Source organism: Vicugna pacos, chromosome 3, assembly GCF_048564905.1.
Source record: "Vicugna pacos chromosome 3, VicPac4, whole genome shotgun sequence".
Classification (NCBI taxonomy): domain Eukaryota; kingdom Metazoa; phylum Chordata; class Mammalia; order Artiodactyla; family Camelidae; genus Vicugna; species Vicugna pacos.
Genome location: NC_132989.1, coordinates 2,807,295 through 2,815,772, shown reverse-complemented (window position 1 = coordinate 2,815,772; position 8,478 = coordinate 2,807,295).

Sequence of the window (8,478 nt, the reverse complement as noted above, 5' to 3'; positions counted from 1 at the left end):
TTTTCAATTTTTATCTTTAAAAGACATAATTCTTGCCATCCTTGACCTTTTATACAGGATTACTAGTCTGTATTTTAGTTATTTTTGTCTCATCTTTATTATTTTGTTACTTTCCTCACCTTTGCTTTTTCTTTTTCTCTAGTTCTTCGAGGTGAAAATTAATTGTGTAATATCTTTATTCTTTTAAAATATTTTAATTAAATTATAGTTGATTTATAGTATTGTGTAAGTTTCTGGTGTACAGCAAAGTGATTCAGCTTTACATATATATATATACATATTCTTTTTCATATTCTTTCCCATTATGGTTTATTTACAGGATAGTGAGTATCGTTCTCTGTGTCATACCGTAACACCCTGTTGCTTATCTGTTATATATAGTATTTTGTATCTGCTAATTCCAAACTTCTAATTTGTTCCTCCCTCATCTTCTTTCCACTTTGGTACCCATAAGTTTGCTTTCTGTGTCTGTGAATCTGATGAGTCTGATTCTGTTTATTAAATAAGTTCATTTGTGTGATATTTTTATTTCACATATAAGTGATGTCATATGGTATTTGTCTTGCTCTTTCTGGCTTACTTCACTTAATGTAACAATCTCCAGGTCCATCCATATTGCAACAAATGGAATTATTTTATCCTTTTTTATGGCTGTGTAGTATTCCATTGTATGAGTATATCACAACTTCTATATCCAGCCATCTGTTGATGGACATTTAGGTTGTTTCAATATCTTTTTTTTTTCCTTTTTTTATTGATTCAAAATCATTTTACAGTGTTGTGTCAAATTCCAGTGTAGAGCACAATTTTTCAGTTATACATGAACATAGGTATATTCATTGTCACATTGTTTTCTCTGTGAGCTACTGTAAGATCTTGTGTATATTTCCCTGTGCCATACAGTATAATCTTGTTTATCTGTTTAACAATTTTGAAATCCCATCTATCCCTTCCCACCCTCCACCCCTCATGTTCTTTCTGATAATAGCCCTCTGACAAGTGTGAGGTGATATCCCCTTGTGGTTTTGATTTGCATTTCCCTGATGATTAGAAATGGGCCATCTGCATGTCCTCTTTGGGGAATAAAGAGTATATTCAATGTGTTTGCCCATTTTTAAATCAGGTTGTTCATTTTTTGATGTTGAGTTGTATGAGCTCTTTATATACGTTGGATAGTAATCCCTTATCGATCATGTCATTTGGAAATATTTTCTCCCATTCAGTAGGTCATTTTTTCATTTGTCAATGATTTCCTTTGCTATGCAACAGCTTTTGTCTAATTAAGTTCCATTTATTTATTTTTATTTTTATTTCCTTTATTTTAGGAGCCAGAGCCAAAAAAATATTGCCGTGATGTATGTCAAAGAGTGTTCTGCCTATGTTTTCTTCTAGGAGTTTTAGAGTACACAGTCTTACATTTAGATCTTTAACTAATTTTGATTTTATTTTTGTATATGGTGTTAGAGAGTGTTCTAATTTCATTCTGTTGTATGTAGCTATACAGTTTTCCCAGCACCACTCATTGAAGTGACTGTATTTTCTCCATTTTATATTCTTCCCTCCTTTGTTATAGATTAATTGATCATAAACCCCTGAGTTTATTTCTACACTCTGTAATCTCTTCCATGGACATATGTGTCTGTTTCGCACCAGTACCATACTTTTTTGATTACTGTAGCTTTGTAGTATAGTCTACAGGGACGGAATATGATTTCTCCAGGTTTGTTCTTTCTCAAGTTTGTTTTGGCTACTTGGAGTCTTTTGTGTTTCCATACAAACTTTAGAATTATCTGTTCAAGTTCTGTGAATCATGCCATTAGTATTTTGATGTGGATTGCATAGCATCTGTGCATTGCATTAGGTAGTATCATCATTTTAACAATATTGATTCCTCAGTCCAAAAACATGGTATAACTTTCCAGCTGTTCATGTCATTTTCAATTTCCTTCCTGAGCATCATACAGTTTTTGGAGGACAAGTACTCTTTAGGATATAGCTTATACCTAGATATTTTATTATTTTTGTTGGAATGGTAAATGGGATTGTTTTCTTAATTTCTTCTTCTGATACTTCATTATTAGTGTATAAAACTGCAACTAATTTCTGTATATAAATTTTGTATCCTACAGCTTTACCAAATTCATTCATGAGAGAGATATATATATACACATACCCCAAAGATGAGGTATACATACATACATACATACCTAGCTACATATATACATACATGCATGCATATATAGTTCCAATGGAAATAAGATTGTTTTGATAATTTATTTTTAGATAGTTCATTGTTAATATATAGAAATGCAAGTAAATTTTGTACGTTGACTTTATATTCAGAAACTGTACTGTTTTCATTGGCTATTACTCTTTTTTTGCTGGAGTCTTCAGGCATATATATACATATATATACACACACTCATATATATATATATATATATATATACATACAATCTGAAAAAACCTAAGTCACTTTACTGTACACCTGAAACTAACATAATATTGTAAATACACTACACTTCCATAAAAAGATTATGTAATCTACCAAAAGATACAATTTTATTTTTCCTTTTTGATTTGAATGCCTTTCATTTATTTTTCATGACTGATTTCTCTGCATGGGACTTCCTGTACAATGTTGAGTAGAATTAGTGAGAGTCGAAATTCTTATGGCTTTCCTGATTTTAGAGAAAAGCCTTCAAGCTTTTTTTGAGTATGAGGTTAGCTGTTGCATTGTTATGGTCTTTATTTTGTTGCATTGCTTTCCTTCTATACTTAGAATATATGTTTTACCATGAAAAGCAGTTGAAGTTTGTTAAGTGACTTTTCTGTACCTGTTGAGATTATCACGATTTTATCCTTCATTCTGTTAGTGTGATGTAGCAAATCAATAAACATTGATTTTTATGTGTTGAACTATCCCGGTATCCCAGGAATTAATCCCACTTGATAATGCCATATGATTCTTTTAATGTACTGTTAGATTTTTTTGTTGTATGTTTTTGATGATTTTTGTATGTATCTTCATCTGAGATATTGATTATAATTTTGTTTCTTATACTGTCCTCATCTGGCTTTGCTATCAGGATAATGCTGGCCTCACAAAATAAGTTTGGAAGTGTTCCCTTCTTTCATTTTTCAAATAATTTGAGAATTGGTATTAATTCTTCTTTAAATGTCTTGTAGAATTCACCCATAAAGCCATCTGCTCGTGGGCTTTTTTTGCTTTATTTTGTTTTGTTTTGGTTGCTGACTCAATCTTTTTATTCATTATTTGTCCGTATTTTCCAATTCTTCATGATTCAGTCTTGGTAGGTTGTATTTTTGTAGGAATTTATCCATTCTTTTCTGGATTTTCCAATATGTTGGCATATAATTGTTCATAGTAGTCTGTTTTGATCATTTGAATTTCTGTTACTTCAGTTGCAATATCTCTTCTTTAATCTCTGCTTTTTTATGTGAATCCTCTTTCTTATATTTTTTTACACGATTCAACCAGAGATTTTTCAATTTTTATCTTTAAAAGACATAATTTTTGCCATCCTTGACCTTTTATACAGGATTACTAGTCTGTATTTTAGTTATTTTTGTCTCATCTTTATTATTTTGTTACTTTCCTCACCTTTGCTTTTTCTTTTTCTCTAGTTCTTCGAGGTGAAAATTAATTGTGTAATATCTTTATTCTTTTAAAATATTTTAATTAAATTATAGTTGATTTATAGTATTGTGTAAGTTTCTGGTGTACAGCAAAGTGATTCAGCTTTACATATATATATATACATATTCTTTTTCATATTCTTTCCCATTATGGTTTATTTACAGGATAGTGAGTATAGTTCTCTGTGTCATACCGTAACACCCTGTTGCTTATCTGTTATATATAGTATTTTGTATCTGCTAATTCCAAACTTCTAATTGGTTCCTCCCTCATCTTCTTTCCACTTTGGTACCCATAAGTTTGCTTTCTGTGTCTGTGAATCTGATGAGTCTGATTCTGTTTAGTAAATAAGTTTATTTGTGTAATATTTTTATTTCACATATAAGTGATGTCATATGGTATTTGTCTTTCTCTTTCTGGCTTACTTCACTTAATGTAACAATCTCCAGGTCCATCCATATTGCAACAAATGGAATTATTTTATCCTTTTTCATGGCTGTGTAGTATTCCATTGTATGAGTATATCACAACTTCTTTATCCAGCCATCTGTTGATGGACATTTAGGTTGTTTCAATGTCTTTTTTTTTCCTTTTTTTATTGATTCAAAATCATTTTACAGTGTTGTGTCAAATTCCAGTGTAGAGCACAATTTTTCAGTTATACATGAACATAGGTATATTCATTGTCACATTGTTTTCTCTATGAGCTACTGTAAGATCTTGTGTATATTTCCCTGTGCCATACAGTATAATCTTGTTTATCTGTTTAACAATTTTGAAATCCCATCTATCCCTTCCCACCCTCCACCCCTCATGTTCTTTCTGATAATAGCCCTCTGACAAGTGTGAGGTGATATCCCCTTGTGGTTTTGATTTGCATTTCCCTGATGATTAGAAATGGGCCATCTGCATGTCCTCTTTGGGGAAAAAAGAGTATATTCAATGTGTTTGCCCATTTTTAAATCAGGTGGTTCATTTTTTGATGTTGAGTTGTATGAGCTCTTTATATATGTTGGATAGTAATCCCTTATCGATCATATCATTTGGAAATATTTTCTCCCATTCAGTAGGTCATTTTTTCATTTGTCAATGATTTCCTTTGCTATGCAACAGCTTTTGTCTAATTAAGTTCCATTTATTTATTTTTATTTTTATTTCCTTTATTTTAGGAGCCAGAGCCAAAAAAATATTGCCGTGATGTATGTCAAAGAGTGTTCTGCCTATGTTTTCTTCTAGGAGTTTTAGAGTACACAGTCTTACATTTAGATCTTTAACTAATTTTGATTTTATTTTTGTATATGGTGTTAGAGAGTGTTCTAATTTCATTCTGTTGTATGTAGCTATACAGTTTTCCCAGCACCACTCATTGAAGTGACTGTATTTTCTCCATTTTATATTCTTCCCTCCTTTGTTATAGATTAATTGATCATAAACCCCTGAGTTTATTTCTACACTCTGTAATCTCTTCCATGGACATATGTGTCTGTTTCGCACCAGTACCATACTTTTTTGATTACTGTAGCTTTGTAGTATAGTCTACAGGGACGGAATATGATTTCTCCAGGTTTGTTCTTTCTCAAGTTTGTTTTGGCTACTTGGAGTCTTTTGTGTTTCCATACAAACTTTAGAATTATCTGTTCAAGTTCTGTGAATCATGCCATTAGTATTTTGATGTGGATTGCATAGCATCTGTGCATTGCATTAGGTAGTATCATCATTTTAACAATATTGATTCCTCAGTCCAAAAACATGGTATAACTTTCCAGCTGTTCATGTCATTTTCAATTTCCTTCCTGAGCATCATACAGTTTTTGGAGGACAAGTACTCTTTAGGATATAGCTTATACCTAGATATTTTATTATTTTTGTTGGAATGGTAAATGGGATTGTTTTCTTAATTTCTTCTTCTGATACTTCATTATTAGTGTATAAAACTGCAACTAATTTCTGTATATAAATTTTGTATCCTACAGCTTTACCAAATTCATTCATGAGAGAGATATATATACACACATACCCCAAAGATGAGGTATACATACATACATACATACCTACCTACATATATACATACATGCATGCATATATAGTTCCAATGGAAATAAGATTGTTTTGATAATTTATTTTTAGATAGTTCATTGTTAATATATAGAAATGCAAGTAAATTTTGTACGTTGACTTTATATTCAGAAACTGTACTGTTTTCATTGGCTATTACTCTTTTTTTGCTGGAGTCTTCAGGCATATATATACATATATATACACACACTCATATATATATATATATATATATATATACATACAATCTGAAAAAACCTAAGTCACTTTACTGTACACCTGAAACTAACATAATATTGTAAATACACTACACTTCAATAAAAAGATTATGTAATCTACCAAAAGATACAATTTTATTTTTCCTTTTTGATTTGAATGCCTTTCATTTATTTTTCATGACTGATTTCTCTGCATGGGACTTCCTGTACAATGTTGAGTAGAATTAGTGAGAGTCGAAATTCTTATGGCTTTCCTGATTTTAGAGAAAAGCCTTCAAGCTTATTTTGAGTATGAGGTTAGCTGTTGCATTGTTATGGTCTTTATTTTGTTGCATTGCTTTCCTTCTATACTTAGAATATATGTTTTACCATGAAAAGCAGTTGAAGTTTGTTAAGTGACTTTTCTGTACCTGTTGAGATTATCACGATTTTATCCTTCATTCTGTTAGTGTGATGTAGCAAATCAATAAACATTGATTTTTATGTGTTGAACTATCCCGGTATCCCAGGAATTAATCCCACTTGATAATGCCATATGATTCTTTTAATGTACTGTTAGATTTTTTTCTTGTATGTTTTTGATGATTTTTGTATGTATCTTCATCTGAGATATTGATTATAATTTTGTTTCTTATACTGTCCTCATCTGGCTTTGCTATCAGGATAATGCTGGCCTCACAAAATAAGTTTGGAAGTGTTCCCTTCTTTCATTTTTCAAATGATTTGAGAATTGGTATTAATTCTTCTTTAAATGTCTTGTAGAATTCACCCATAAAGCCATCTGCTCGTGGGCTTTTTTTGCTTTATTTTGTTTTGTTTTGGTTGCTGACTCAATCTTTTTATTCATTATTTGTCCGTATTTTCCAATTCTTCATGATTCAGTCTTGGTAGGTTGTATTTTTGTAGGAATTTATCCATTCTTTTCTGGATTTTCCAGTATGTTGGCATATAATTGTTCATAGTAGTCTGTTTTGATCATTTGAATTTCTGTTACTTCAGTTGCAATATCTCTTCTTTAATCTCTGCTTTTTTATGTGAATCCTCTTTCTTATATTTTTTTGCACGATTCAACCAGAGATTTTTCAATTTTTATCTTTAAAAGACACAATTTTTGCCATCCTTGATCTTTTATACAGGATTACTAGTCTGTATTTTAGTTATTTTTGTCTCATCTTTATTATTTTGTTACTTTCCTCACCTTTGCTTTTTCTTTTTCTCTAGTTCTTCGAGGTGAAAATTAATTGTGTAATATCTTTATTCTTTTAAAATATTTTAATTAAAATATAGTTGATTTATAGTATTGTGTAAGTTTCTGGTGTACAGCAAAGTGATTCAGCTTTACATATATATATATACATATTCTTTTTCATATTCTTTCCCATTATGGTTTATTTACAGGATAGTGAGTATAGTTCTCTGTGTCATACCGTAACACCCTGTTGCTTATCTGTTATATATAGTATTTTGTATCTGCTAATTCCAAACTTCTAATTGGTTCCTCCCTCATCTGCTTTCCACTTTGGTACCCATAAGTTTGCTTTCTGTGTCTGTGAATCTGATGAGTCTGATTCTGTTTAGTAAATAAGTTCATTTGTGTGATATTTTTATTTCACATATAAGTGATGTCATATGGTATTTGTCTTGCTCTTTCTGGCTTACTTCACTTAATGTAACAATCTCCAGGTCCATCCATATTGCAACAAATGGAATTATTTTATCCTTTTTCATGGCTGTGTAGTATTCCATTGTATGAGTATATCACAACTTCTTTATCCTGCCATCTGTTGATGGACATTTAGGTTGTTTCAATGTCTTTTTTTTTCCTTTTTTTATTGATTCAAAATCATTTTACAGTGTTGTGTCAAATTCCAGTGTAGAGCACAATTTTTCAGTTATAGATGAACATAGGTATATTCATTGTCACATTGTTTTCTCTGTGAGCTACTGTAAGATCTTGTGTATATTTCCCTGTGCCATACAGTATAATCTTGTTTATCTGTTTAACAATTTTGAAATCCCATCTATCCCTTCCCACCCTCCACCCCTCATGTTCTTTCTGATAATAGCCCTCTGACAAGTGTGAGGTGATATCCCCTTGTGGTTTTGATTTGCATTTCCCTGATGATTAGAAATGGGCCATCTGCATGTCCTCTTTGGGGAAAAAAGAGTATATTCAATGTGTTTGCCCATTTTTAAATCAGGTGGTTCGTTTTTTGATGTTGAGTTGTATGAGCTCTTTATATATGTTGGATAGTAATCCCTTATCGATCATGTCATTTGGAAATATTTTCTCCCATTCAGTAGGTCATTTTTTCATTTGTCAATGATTTCCTTTGCTATGCAACAGCTTTTGTCTAATTAAGTTCCATTTATTTATTTTTATTTTTATTTCCTTTATTTTAGGAGCCAGAGCCAAAAAAATATTGCCGTGATGTATGTCAAAGAGTGTTCTGCCTATGTTTTCTTCTAGGAGTTTTAGAGTACACAGTCTTACATTTAGATCTTTAACTAATTTTGATTTTATTTTTGTATATGGTGTTAGAG